This window comes from Enhydra lutris, unplaced genomic scaffold (genome assembly GCF_002288905.1).
Source record: "Enhydra lutris kenyoni isolate GAN:26980312 unplaced genomic scaffold, ASM228890v2 scaffoldscaffold27, whole genome shotgun sequence".
Classification (NCBI taxonomy): Eukaryota; Metazoa; Chordata; class Mammalia; order Carnivora; family Mustelidae; genus Enhydra; species Enhydra lutris.
In genome coordinates this window covers 24,930,519-24,945,226 of record NW_019154111.1, presented here as the reverse complement: position 1 = coordinate 24,945,226, position 14,708 = coordinate 24,930,519, and the positions used below count along the sequence as shown (strand labels likewise).

At 33.8% G+C, this 14,708-nt stretch overlaps 1 pseudogene across 1 annotated transcript in view; it reads right to left on the bottom strand.

Moving 5' to 3' along the window:
- Positions 1-247: 247 nt before the first annotated feature.
- Positions 248-14,708, bottom strand: part of LOC111151988 — a 52,856-nt pseudogene continuing 38,395 nt past the window's right edge. Inside the window, exon 2 of the transcript XR_002640897.1 lies at positions 248-1,890. The product of XR_002640897.1 is annotated as a hsc70-interacting protein pseudogene (transcript). The remainder of the gene's footprint in view (positions 1,891-14,708) is intronic.

The window sequence follows — 14,708 nt, the reverse complement described above, 5'->3', positions numbered from 1 at the left end:
ATCCCAACCTATCATTTTTTTTCTTTTAGAAATTGTGCTATTGTATTTAAACTTTATCACTAAACTTGAGGTCATGTATATTTTCTTATGTAATTTTATATTTTTCAAGAAGTATTATAGTTTTGAATTTTACATTTAAACCTATGAACCATTCTGTGTTAATTTTGGTGAAAGGTGTAAAATCTGTGTCCAGGTTTATTTATTTATTTATTTTTGGATATGTATGTCCACTTTTTTTTTTTTCAAACTTCATCTATTTTAATGTATTATTTGCCTCCCACTAATAAACCTTTATTTCACTCGTTATAACTGAGCAATGAATCTTCCACACTGAAATATCTTCCTTGCCCAATTAATCCAAAGGAAAAAAACTGAAATGATTAGTAAAGAAAAATGTAGGGACTAATACACCCTTTTAATATGTTTTTAAATATTTTTAAGGTTTAAAAGTGTTTAAAGTTTGTAGTTCCTAGTAGGAAAACATTATCTGAATGAATACCCTAATGGCAAACCATTGCAGAATGTTTCAGTTGCATGGGGAGCAGAGGGGTAGGGATTCTCTTCACAGCACCCCAGCTTTTTTCATGAGATGGTCGGAGGTACACTGATTTGTATTATTGCGACAACCATTAGGTGATCGAAGTTGCTTTTCCTTCAGCAAGGGCTTTATTTGTTAGAAGGGCATTATGCTTGACCTCCAAATTTGGCTGACAATTTACTGATGAGATTCATAACCTTTGGGTTGCTCTGATATTTTGACATATTCGCTGGGTTCTGGGCCACATCCTGGAAGGCCACCATAACTTCTGGATCCTGCATGGCTGCAAGAACTTCCGGATCACTAAGAATTTCATTGAGCCCAGACATTCCTGCCATTCCAGGCATCCCCCCTGCCATTCCAAGCATTCCTCCAGGAAAATTACCAGGCATTCCCCCAAGAAAGCCACCTGGGAAAGAGCCATACTGAGCTCCTGATTGTCGTCTGGCTTCTACCTCCCTCTGGGCTCTCTCATGTTCTTCCCGAGCCTTCTTAACCCTTTCTATTCTTTCTTTTATCTCTCGCTCTTCACGTTTTCGCTCATATTTTCTCCGATGTTCAGCAATTTTCTGGGCCCTCAGTTGAACTTCTTTCAGCATTGCACTAGCATATTCATCATAATCCAGTTTACAAGCAAGGACAAGATCATGTGCTGCTTCTTCCCAATGGCCCAGAAGTCTATGTGCTTTCCCGTGCCACTTACAAGGCTGAGCTGAATCAGGATTTATTTCAATAACTTTGTCATAGTCTCGAATGGCAGCATTTGTCTTCTGTAATTTGATGAAGACACTGGTTCTCTTGGCATACAGAATGGCCAAGCGAGGATTTAGTTTGATGGCATCTGTGAACAAGTCAATGGCTTTCTGTAGTTCACCATCATTTAGGGCATCAATGGCAGCCACTTTTTTATCATTTGCCTGATCCATCATTTCCTCGGTTATCTCTACATTTTCATCTCCCATTTCTTGAGGGGCATCGGTATCTGGTTCAATCACACCTTCATTGTCAATTTCTAGATTACTCTCCTCACTTGATGGTTCATCTGTCTTTATGTTTTCCTCCGCCTTCTTACTGTCTGGTTTTTCTTCCTTGATACTGTCTTCTGATTTAGTTTTATGAGTGGCAGGTGGTATTTTACCCCCCATGCTCTCCACCCACTCCCGCAGGAAACGCATTTCCTCGGTGTGCAGAACACTCGGATCCTGCTTACACATTTTCACGAAAGCCCGAAGCTCGCTCACTTTGCGGGGTCCATGGTCCAGAGGCAGTGGCAGGCGGCAGGCGCGGCTGAGGTTGTGACCTGATTCCAGGCGCGGGTACTAGCTCCGGATGTCCACTTGTTCTGGTGCCATCTGTTGAAGAGACTGTTCTCTGTTCGTTATTTTGCTTCTTTGTCAGTTATCAGTTGACTCTAGTTGTGTAGTTCTATTTTTTAGATTTTCTATTCTGTTCACCTAAACTTTGTGTCTATTGTTAATACCATTCTGTCTTGATTATGTACTTTTACAGTAAGTCTTAAAATTACAAGTGTTCTCCAACTTAGTTCTTCAGCATCTTGTTATTCTAGATCTTTGTCTTTTTACATAAACTTTAAAATCTGTTTTTCAATATCCACAAAATAGCCTACTGAGATTTTGATTGAGATTGCACTGAATCTATAGATCAAATTGGGAAGAGGTGACATCTTAACACTATTGAGTGCTCTTACACGTAAATTTGGAATATCCATACACACACATACCTTTGATTTTTTCATCAGTACTTTGTAGTTTTCTGCATATATGTTTGTGCATACTTTATTAGATTTTTACCTAAGCATTTCATTTTGGGAGTACTATTGTAGAGGGTAATTTTTTTTTTTAATTCTAAATTTTGATTGTTCTTCACAGGTATTTTCACTTATGAACTTTGTATCCTGAGACCTAGTTATACTCAGTTATTAGTTCTAGGAATTTTTGTTGTTGATTTTGAGGTTTCCACCATAGACAATCCCACCATCTGTGAATACAGTCTTATTTCTTCTTTTTTCAATTTGTAAACTTTTATTCCCTTTTCTTGTCTTATTGCACTGACTAGGACTTACATTACAATTTTGGATAGTGCCTTGCTCCTGAGCTTAAAGGAAACTTTTCTGGCTTCTCACTATAGACATGTTGTTTGCTGTAGGTTATTTATAGATGTTCTTTATCAAAGTGAGGGTGTTCCTTTGTATTCCTAGTTGGCTGAAAGTTTTTGTCTTGAATGATATTGTGTTTTGTCAAGTGTTTCTTCTGTGCCAACTGATGTGATCATATGGGTTTTCTACTTTACTACTCTGGTGAATACATGATTCATTTTTTAATATTGTATACCTGGAAAAAAATCCCACTTGGTCATGATATAAAATTCTTTTGATTGTATTTTGTTTCTGAAGCATTGTGCTTAAGATAATTTTTAAAATATAAATTAGTTGGTGAATGTTAAGACAGAGGCCTATGTCAGTGGGTCTCTGCTGAGCTGGGAGAGGTGACACTTATGAAGCAATGGTTTTTGCCACAGCTCTCACTGAGCTAACAGAGTGCCACAACATTCTGTGAAAACCTCACCGCTTTCTTTGGAAATGGGGACCTCAGGTGACTATCAAATTATACGACCTGATGTTTCAGAGAAATTTAAAAATACTTTACCTCATTGTTATATATGGCAATACCTTCTCAAAATTGTTTCCAGGATAAGGGGGAGAATGTTCCAGAAAAACATTCCCCAGATTTTAAGGATCCATATATAGCCTTCCCACAAAAATGATATAGAGAAAATAAAGCCAGTGGTGGTTATAGTAGAGAATGTCTAGTACTCTTATACTTTTCATAGGTAGGAGGAATAATCAAGAAATAAAGTTAGATGGGCTGACTCCTGAGTCAGGCAGTGACCCAGCTTTTTGGTTAAGCAGATATAGACATTCCCTCTTGTACTTCTCTATGACCAGAAATACCTGCTAGGCAGGGGAGAATTTGAATTGATATCCACTGTCCTGTCTATGCACAAAAGTCTGCAGAAAAATGGAAGATTCCCCAACTAATCTCCCTGACAGAAAAATTTTAGCCCTAGGCTATAAAAACCTTGTAATTTAAAAAACTGTACCAGTTATTTTGTGATTTTTATGTATCTATATCCAGATAGACGATAGATGTGGGTAGATTCACCACCCACTATGTGATAATTTTAGGTGAATAAACATACCACCTAGGCTATGCTGAAATATGTATAGAGGGGCCATATCTCTAGGAACAGCACTTTTACTGCTTACTGGTGGTTACAACAGAAGACATATTGTATTATCTGTATACCATTTTGTATAAGAAGGCTGACATATAGGAAAATAGAGATAATGTGTTCAATTGTAAAGCTCACATTAAAACTTTGCCAGGCTCACACATACTAAAAGCCAAGTTTTAACACAAAATAAGAAAAAGACATCACTCATATAAGATGCCTCTATTTTGATATTGTGCCCTCAGCCTCAGACATGTCAGAATCTCAGTAACTTTATAACTTAGGCATTATTTTATAGTTATTGACCTCAGAACAAAAGTTGTTAAAATATACTGAGTGCATTATATATACATTAATTATTTTTAACACAGAGATAGATGTAAATTAAGATATTTAATATTCAGGAGTTGAAAAATATTCAAATTCACAATCACTGATTTACTTTTGGTATTGGTATAAAATAACATTTGTTGCCTGAGTTCTTATGTAATTTGGTTTTAAAGAAGCTTCTTATACCCATATTTCATTGGTAATGTATACAATTAAAGCATTTAGACTGAAATGTAGAAAAAATGGATTATAAGGACTGCCATTTAGACATCCAAGTTTTAGTTAATTTAGTATACCATATAAGAAATATATTTGTATGTGAAAGTAGAATGTTTTAAAATATTTTCCTTCCATTTTCTAAACTCACAGATTTTGTACATACACAGTTTCCTGACAGTTTTCTGCCTCAATGTGACCCAGCAGTGAGACGGAAGCATTCTGAGAAGATTCTCTGAATTGGTCAGGCTATGGATTACTAGAAATAAATGGATGAATACGATATTTTTTAATGTTGACAGTAGATAAAAGCCAATGAATTCAAATATCTCTTAAAATAAGGAACTCTAGGGATTTGTTATTTATAAATATTCAAATATTGTCCTTATTAACACAGGTAAGAAATATTCCAAATGATACAATATTATGCTTATAATAAAGACAGAAATCTATTGTTCTACCTTTCAGTTCCAAATTTGGTTTCTTTATAGCACAGAAGAAATTAAATTTTTTTATTTCTATTTCAGTGTCCCAAACAACCATCTGAAATACACTTGTAAGACTAAGGTAATGTATAATGCTTATTCACAACATAGTTTTTTTCGGAAAGAATGAATAAAAACATGCAGTTCAGTTCAGTATCCTTACTAATCCTGTCTTTATTGTTTATCTTGGATTTTTAAATTAAAATGTGGTTTCTTAAAATATTGCATTAAAATATTTACCTTGATAATGATAAAGAATCACCTCCTATATTTTTGCATCCAAGGCAAGTGCCTCACTTGCCTCACCCTGATCCTTGTCCAAGCGCTTCTTGAACATTGAGTCTATCTACCAGGTAGCGCATTAGGCTCTTTATAGATTAAAAGTGCCTCTAAATATAAGACAGTAAAGAAGGAAGGTAAAAGGATTTTTATTTGTTTTTTTTTAATTTGTTTTATTTGGTATTTAGGTGCCAATTAAGTATATTTTGAAGAATTAGAAGGATTTTAATTCCTTAAAACACATATTAGAGTCCTACAAATGACTAAATAGCAAAGGAGAGTACAACAGTATAGTCTTCAGATTTTAGTGATATTTATATAAACAATAAAAAATAGAGAATATAGAAAATACAACTAATATCTAGTTTCAAAACTCTCAACAAAGTGGTTATAAAGGGAAAGTACCTCAACATAATAAAAGCCATATGTGATAAACCCACAGCTAGCATAATACTCAACATTTAAAAACTGAAAGCTTTTCTGCTAAGATTGGGAACAAGACAAGAGTATCCATTCTCAACACTCTTATTCAACATAGTATTGGAAGTCCAAGCCAGACCAATTAGGCAAGAAAAAGAAATAAAATATATCCATATATGAAAGAATGAAGTAAAATTATCACTATTTGCAAAAACATGATATTACATATAGAAAAACCTGAAGACTCCATCAAAAAACTGTTTGGACTAATCAGTAAATTCAGAAAAGTAGCAGGATACAAAAATCAATATGCAAAAATCTGATCCATCTCTACACACTAACAATGAACTATCAGAGAAATGAAGTAAACAACCCCACTTGCAAATTGCATTGAAGAAAACAAAATATTTGGGAATAAATTTAACCAAGAAGGTGAAAGAAAGACTTATACACTGAAAGCAAGACATTGAAGAAAAAATTAGAGAAGACACAAATCAAAGGAAAGATATTCCATGCTCATGGATTAGAAGAGTGAGTATTATTAAAATGCCCTATTACCCAAAGCAGTCTACAGATTCAGTGCAATCCCTATCAGAATTCCAATGGCATTTTTCACAGAAATAGAACAAATAATACTAAAATTTATATGGGACCACAAAAGACCCCAGTCAAAGCAATCTTGTGAAAGAACAACAAAGATGGAGGTATTACACTTCTTGATTTCAAAGTATATTACAAAGCTGTAGTAATCAAAATAGGATGGTTTTGGCATAAAAAGAGATACATCAATCAAGGAACTGAATAGAGAGCCTGATATTAAACCTTCACATATATGGTCAAGTAATTTACAAAAAAAAAAAAAAAAAAAGGCAAGAAGAGCAGTCTCCTCAATAAATGGTACTGGGAAACCTGGGAAAGCCACATGCAAACTGGGAAACTGGGAAAGCCACATGCAAAATAATAAAATTGAACTGACATTTTACAGTATACACAAAAATTAACTCAAAATGGATGAAAAACTTGAACGTAAGACCTAAAACCATAGAATTCCTAGAAAAAAACATAGATGGCATCCTGGACATCAATCTTGTTGATGATGCTTTGGATTTGACACCAAAATCAAAGGCATCAAAAGGAAAATAAACCAGTAGAACTAAATCAACCTAAAAAGCTCTGTACAGCAAAGGAAACCAACAAAATAAAAAATAAAAAGGCAACCTACCAAGTGGGAGAGAATATTTGTAAATCATATATCTGAGAAGGGATTAGTATCTAAAAATGTATGAAAAAACTCATATAAGCTAAGAGTAAAAAAAAAACAATCTGATTAAAAAATGGTCAGAGGAAGTGAATATTTTCTTCTTTCCAAAGAAGACACACAGATGACCAATAGGTCAATCCCAAGATGCTCAGCATCACTAATCAGGGAAATGCAAATCAAAACCACAGTGGAACATCACCTTAGAGCTGGGAAAATGGCTACTATCGAAAAGATAAGAAATACATGCTGGCTAGGATGTGGAGCGAGGGGAACTTTTGCGCACTGTGGGTGGGAATGTACACTGAAACAAGCCACTATGGAAAACAGTATGGTGGTTGCTCAAAAAATTAAAATAGAACTACCATATGGCCCAGAAGTTCCATTTCTGGGTATTTATCCAAAGAAAATAAAAACACTAACTTGAAAAGATATCTGGGCTCCTAGAGTATTATTTGTGATAGTCAAGATATGGAAACAACCTAGGTGTCCATTAGTGGATAAATGGGTAAAAAAAAAAAAAAAAAAACTCATACACACACACACACACACACACACACACACACACACACTTATTCAGCCATAAAAAAGAAGGAAATTTTGCTATTTGCAACATATATGAATCTTGGGGGCATTGTGCTTAGTGAAGTAAGTCAGACAGAAAAACACAAATACCTATAGGAAAATGGATGAAGGTGATTAAAAGATACAAACTTCCAGTTTTAAAATAAGTAAATCCTGGAGATATAATGTACATCACAGTGACTGTAGTTAATAATATAGTACTGTATATTTGAAAGTTGCTAAGACAGTAGATCTTAAAAATTCTTATCACAAGAAAACACTTTTATAATTATGTGAAGTGAGAGATGTCAACTAGACTTATTTTGGTGACCATTTATATCAAATGATTATGTTGTACATCTGAAAATAATATAGTGATATATGTCAACTATACCTTAGTAAACAAAGAGTAATTCTATTGGGACTGCTGGAAAGTCAGGGGTGAATTGCATTTGTGATCATATGTATAGAACACATTTCAAATGCAATATCCAAGTCAGGGAATCTTTTTTGCTTTTTAAATACTTCTGCATTCTTAGAAGAACTGGATATTTAATAATCACATTTTTTATCTGATAACAGTAATAGTATTGGTGACTAAAAATCAAAACAAGAAAAGTAAACTTTTTACTTGACTCTGAGATCCCTAGTGAACAACCCCAAAGAAAGAGTGTAGTATTTATTTCTCTTGTTTAAGCCACTAGAATCCTATGTCATATCTAGATTAATCTCTGTCCTTGTAGGTAATATTATTCAGTGTTGGAAAAATATTTCAACATTAAATCATCAGTCATATAAATATATATTAATTAAGTTATCTTTTATTAAACCAAATGTAAAATGAACTAAAGAAAACATTTCAATTATGTATTTCTTCACTCCAGATATTCAGAGTTTGGTGGACCTTTGGGATTGTCTAGTCCAGTTCTCTCGTTTACCAAGGAAGAAGCTAAGAGAAGCAAGTGACTTAGCTGAGATCACAGAGCTAATTAACTGTGGAACCTAAATTAAAACCCAGGTCCTCTGGGCACAAGTCAGTAAAATCTAGGGCTGAGGTGAATGGAAGGCAGTGTTAAGAATACCTCCAATCTGAAATCACTGAGTGTTTTTAGTTTTTACTTTTTCAATTAAAATTTCAGGTATAATTTACTGACAATAAATGGGACAATCCAATTCAATGAGTTTAGACAAATGTATATTCCTGGATTCAGAACTGTTCCTTCACTAAAACTAAACAAAACAAAACAAAACAAAAAATGTCTTGTGTCCTCTGAAGTCAATTCTGGTCTACCACTCCTAAGTGCAGGCAATTAGTGATCAATTTTTTTTTTTTTGCCATTATAGATTAAATCAGTTCAGTATAAAATTTCACATAAATAGGTTTACCCAGTATAGATCTTTTGTGTCTAGATTCATTAGTTCAGCATATTTTGGTCAGGTAGAATTCCATTGGATGAACATCTCATCATATGTTTATCCATTTATCTCAGAACTTGAGATATTCCTATCTTTGGGCTTTAAATAAAGCTTCTATGAACCTAGGCATATAAGTTTTGGGGTGGAAATAAGTTTTCATTCTTCTGGTATAAAGAAACTGAGTGGAACTGCTGAGTCATATGAATTTCTGTTTCACTTTATTGAGAAACTACCAAACAGTTCCCTAAGGTACCATTTTACATTCTTGCCAATGATGCAGGAAAGTTCCCATTGCTCCATATCCCTGCCAGCTCCTGGCATTGGCCAGACATTTTAATTTTAGTCTTTCTAATGGGCGTGGATATTTGTTTTTCTTTTTAAACTTTAAAATTGGATTGTCAATATACACAAATCATCTCCTGGTATTTTTGCTGAGATCACAGGGAATATGTAGACGATTTGGGGAATAATTAACTTGCACATATTTTAAAAATTTATTCTTAGGGACAAATCTTGGTTTTCATGCTCTTATTTTCATTTTCTTTCTAATGGTTTGTGCTGCATATGTAGAAATAGAATTAATTTATACATATGTTCTTGTCATATATCCTTACTAAACTCCCTTACTTTTTTAAGTAGCTTCTATGAAGACTTTTTTACATACATGATCATATCTTCTGAGAATGAAGAATGTTTAATTCTTCCTTTACAATCTACTTTTCTTTCATCTTCCTTTTATAAAGGGTTTTTATAAAAGCCCCGATGTAGGACTTAATCCCAGGACCCCAGGACCATGACCTGAGCCAAAGGCGGACACTTAACCGACTGAGCCACCCAGGGGTCCCTCATTTTCCTTTCTTATGTCACTAAGACCTTCAGTACATTACTGAATGCAAATGCTGGATAGAAATAATCATCCTTCTCTTGTTTAAATACTTAGAGAAAAGGTATTTAGTTTATCACAATTAATTCTAATGTTAGCTGTAGTTTTTTTTAAAGCTGTCCTTCAATATTTGAATATTTGACTTGACAATGTTTCTTTTTATTCCTAGTTTGTTGAGCATTTTGTTATAAATGGGTGTTGCATTTTGTTATTTTTTCCCTGAATCTTAGGCAATGATCACACAGATTCCTTTTTTTTTTTAATATATGCATTATTATTTATATGGATCGGAGAGATGATTTGCTTGAAACTTTTGTTGAGTATTTGAGAACTAATGTGTCTATGTTCATGATTATTAATCTGTCACTGTCTTTTCCTATAAGTTCTTTTATTATTTTGATATCAGAATAATAGAAAATAATAATTAGGACAATTTCCTCTATCTCTATGGCCTGAAACAGTTATGGAAGATTTCTATTAGTTATTCTTTAAATTTTTTTTTTATAGAATTCACCAGTGAACCTATGTGGGTCTAGAAGTTATATTTTGGAAGGTTTTAATTACAACTTATCGTCTTTAATGGATATAAGGCAATTCAGATTTTCTGAAGTAGTGTAATTTCATTTCAGTTTTGATAATTTTTGTCTTTCAAGGGATTTGTTCATTTCCTATAAATTGTTGGCAATATTCCCTATTCATCCTTTAAATATCTGGAACTCAAGTTATTTCTTGATATTGGTAATTGGTGTGTGTTCATTTCCTTTAGTATTAACCATTCTAGCTAGATGTTTATCAATAGTACTGATTTTTTCTTGAAAAAAGCTTTAGATTGCATTCTTTTCTGTTTTTTTATTGTTTTCTTTCTTTTACTCATTTGGGATATAATCTTTATTGTTTTCTTTCTTTTACTCATTTGGGATATAATTTCCTCCCTAGTTGTGATTTTATAAAAAGACTTAAAAAGATAAAATATATTTTTAATTTGTTTAAATGTTTGTGCTCTTCACAATAAGTCTGCTATGACTTTAAGAAACAAGCTTTAGATTGCATTCTTTTCTGTTTTTTTGATTTTTAAAATGTTTGTGCTCTTCCAATTATGTACGTTTGAATTTCCATTTGGTAGAATTTTCTGTCGGCCTGAAGAAATTCCTCTTAATATGTTTTATAGCACAACTTTGTTAGGGGTATATTCATTTTGTTTGTATAAAAATGTCTTCATTTTATTAGCATTTTAATGGCTATTTTCATTGTATATAGAACTTTAGTTTCACAAGTTTCGTTTTTTAACACTTTAAAGATGTTACTTACATCATACTTTGCTTTGCATTGCTTCTGATGAGAAGATAGCTCTTAGTTTTTCTTTATCTGCAAATACTATGTCATTTTCTTTGTTTTTTTAAATACTTTTATCTTTATCATTAACTTTCAGCAACTTGGTTTTCTTAATGTTTATCTATCTTGGGAATCAGTGGAGTTTTAGGGTCTCTGAAGTTCTAATTTTCATCAAATTTGGAAATTGTTTGACCATTCTTTTGATTTTCCAAGAGTTTTTTTTTTCTAACAGACTATCTTTTTGAGCAGTTTTATGTGCACAGCAAAAGAGATTTCCCTTATACAACCTGTATCCACTCATGAATAGCTTTTCCAATTACCAGCATCTCCCAACAGAGCAGTACAAGGGTTTATTCTGGGCATCATACATTCCTTGGGTATTGGCAAATGTATAATGTGTATCCACCATAAGAGTATCATATAAAGTAGGTTCACAGCCTTAAAAATCTACTGCACTAAACCTATTCATCCTTCCTCCCTAGGCCCTGGCAATCACTCATATTTTTATGTCTTCATAGTTTCTGCTATTTCCAGAATGTTATATAGGTAGAATCATATAGCTGATCACTTTCTCAGACCGACTTTTTAAAATTAACAGTATGCACGTAAGGATCCTCCATGGTTTTTCATGGCTTAGTAGCTTATTTCTTCTGAGCACTAAATAATATTCCATGATCTCAGTGTACTACAGTTTATCCATTACCTACCAAAGGACATCCTGATTGCTTCTAAGTTTTGGCGATTAAGAATAAAGCTGCTATTAACACCTGTGTGCAGGTTTTTGTGTGAACATAATTTTCAAGCCCTTTAGGCAACTATCAAGGAGCACAATAGAAGGATCATAAGAATGTGTTTTATAAAAAATTTCCAGATGTCTTCCAAAGTAGCTATATTATTTGCAATCCCACCAGAAATGAATCAGAGTTCCTGTTGTTCCACACTTTTGTCAGCACTTGTGTTGTTACTGTTTCAGATTTTGGCCATTCTAATAGGTGTGTAGTAGAATTTCATTTCATTTATTTATTTTTAAGATTTATTTAGAAAGCAAGCAGAGAGGGGGTTGTTGGGAGGGGCAGAGGGAGAGGGAGAAGGAATCTTAAGCAGGCTCCACACCTAGCATGGAGCCCAACATGGGTCTCAATCTCCCAATTCTGAGATCATGACCTGAGCTGAAATCAAGAGTCAGATGTTTAACCTACTGATCCACCCAGGTACCCCAATATTTTTTTATAATTTGCAATTTTCTGAGGATAGATGATGTGAAGCAGTGTTTGTGGGGTCTTTCATTTTTAAGTCAAGTTGTTTGTTTTCTTATTCTTGAGTTTTAAGAGTTCTTTGTATATTTTTGGTAACAGTCCTCTATCAGATGTGTCTTTTGCATATATATTCTCCCTCTCTGTGGCTTGTCTTATTCTCTTGACATTGCCATTCATGGAGTGGAAGTTTTTTTTTTTTCATTTTAATGAAGTCCAGCTTATCAATTATTTTTTTCATAGGACATGACTTTGGTGTTGTATCTAAAAGTCATTGCCAAACCCAAGATTTTCTCTTGTGTTATCTATTAGAAGTTTTATAGTTTTTCATTTTATATTTAGGTGTGTAATTCATTTTGAGTAATTCTTGTGGAGGATATAAGGTCTCTCTCTGGATTCTTTTTTTTTTTTTTTTTTTGCTTGTGGATGTCCAGGTGTTCCAGCATCTTTTGTTAAAGGTAATCTTTGCACAGCATTTTTCTCCTTGTTCTTTTATCAAGTAGTTTTGAATTAAATACTATACATTGTGGATGCCATGCTGTTGAATACCTGAATTTTGCTGAATATTGTTTTGGCAAGCATTTAAGTTACTTGCATATCAGCTTGGTCATTTCTGTGTTTAAGCTTTATAAAATGGGTCTCAAGAGACCTTTACTCTACGGTTTACCAATAAAACATCTTTTTATGGGCACTTCATTAAATGCTATGAGTGTTCAAGAACATCTTCATATTGCCTGATAAGAACCTGAATAGTTCCAGTCTGTATTCTGGAAATTATGTGGCTTTAGCACACCCAGCTCTTCTCTCCCACTGCCTGGTCGTGAGTACACTCTGCACATGTGAATACTTTAGTATTTGGATGAAGACTCAAACAGACCCCTCCAGAGATGTGTGGGGCTTCTTTTCTGTTCTTCAGTAATCCCATTCCACAAATCCTAATCACTTCAGACTTTCCAAATTCGAATCTCTGTCCCCTCCACACAGGAAGATTGCTCCATTTGGAAATTTCCTTTTCTACATCCTGATCTAGAAAATGACCCTAAGGAGAAAGAGTATTCAGAGAAAAGACCTCATTTATCTCCCTTCTTTCATAGTTAACAGCCCTGCATAGCCCAATTTCTAATAATAGTGTTTAAAATTTATTTTTTCATTATTTATGGCAGGAGAACATCTGACTCCAGATACATCAAAGCTAGAAAAGATATTTTAAGATAACAATTTTTGCAGTTTTATTTCAAAAATTTGTTTTAAGAATTTCCAATTCTTATAATTAAAGTGAGAATAAGGCTGTCTTTAACAATTAGATTAGCAAAAAGAATAGTCAATGCTACTGTAATATTGTTGTATGGTGACAGATGGTAGCTATACTTGTGGTAAGCTCAGCATAACATATAGAGATGTGAAAATCACTACACGTACACCTGAAACTAATGTAATACTGTGTGTCCATTATTCAATTAAAAAATTAAAAGAAAAGCAAAATGGATTCACAGAAAGCTGGCTTGGGTTTCTTGTTCAAATGAAGAGTTTCAAAAGAGCTAAGATTTATTTAGTGAACTTTCATTATCTAATGTGAAAAATAAAGTCTGTAATTCTCATAAAATTTTTAAAAACTTGTTCAAATAAGTCAATGATTTAAAGCAAAATAAGCAAACACACACACACACACACACACACAAATTTTTTCTTTTTAAATTGTCAGATTGTTCTTCTTTTCCAAGCCCCAGCTATTTGTTAGGTAAAACTGAATGCCAACACCTTTTAAAACATGATATTTTAAGCTGAAAAGTTAAGCTGTGGGAGTTTGGGAAAACTTACTTTAGAAATATAATTGCTTTCAAAAACATTTTCTAGGACTTGAATGTCACAAAAGGAATTAAAGATGAGGGAAAAAAGACTACAATCCTGAAAACATTTGGGGAAGAATTTTTTTTTTCTAGTTTCATGATATTACATATATTTTCATCTATTTCTTAGGTCTTGGCATGGTTTTCCTTTTGTTTTTGAGCTACCATTAGCTAACTAAGAACCAGGGTGTGGTTGTGTGTGAGTGTGTGTGTGTGTGCATTTTGGCTATTGGTATTAAAAACAAAAGAAAAAACTTGAACTTTGAGTGACTGTTTCATTGATCCTATGCCTGTCCTTTAGCACACGCTGGAATGGCAGGTAAGTCCAGCCTGTAAAATACTGATGTGGTGTCAGGGGATTCTTGATCCGATTTTTCACTAGAACATAGTCTCTCATCTTAGCCTGACATTCTACTCCACTCGCCACTGTCGATGTCAGAGGAAGTGTCATTATTTGAACAATAGCAACTTCCAGAAGAAAAGACAGTGTTTACTTTTAAGAATGTCAGTCATAGGGGAACCTGGGTGGCTCAGTGGGTTAAGCCTCTGCCTTCGGCTCAGGTGATGATCTCAGGGTCCTGGGATCGAGCCCCGCATCGGGCTCTCTGCTCAGCAGTGAGCCTGCTTCCCTCTCT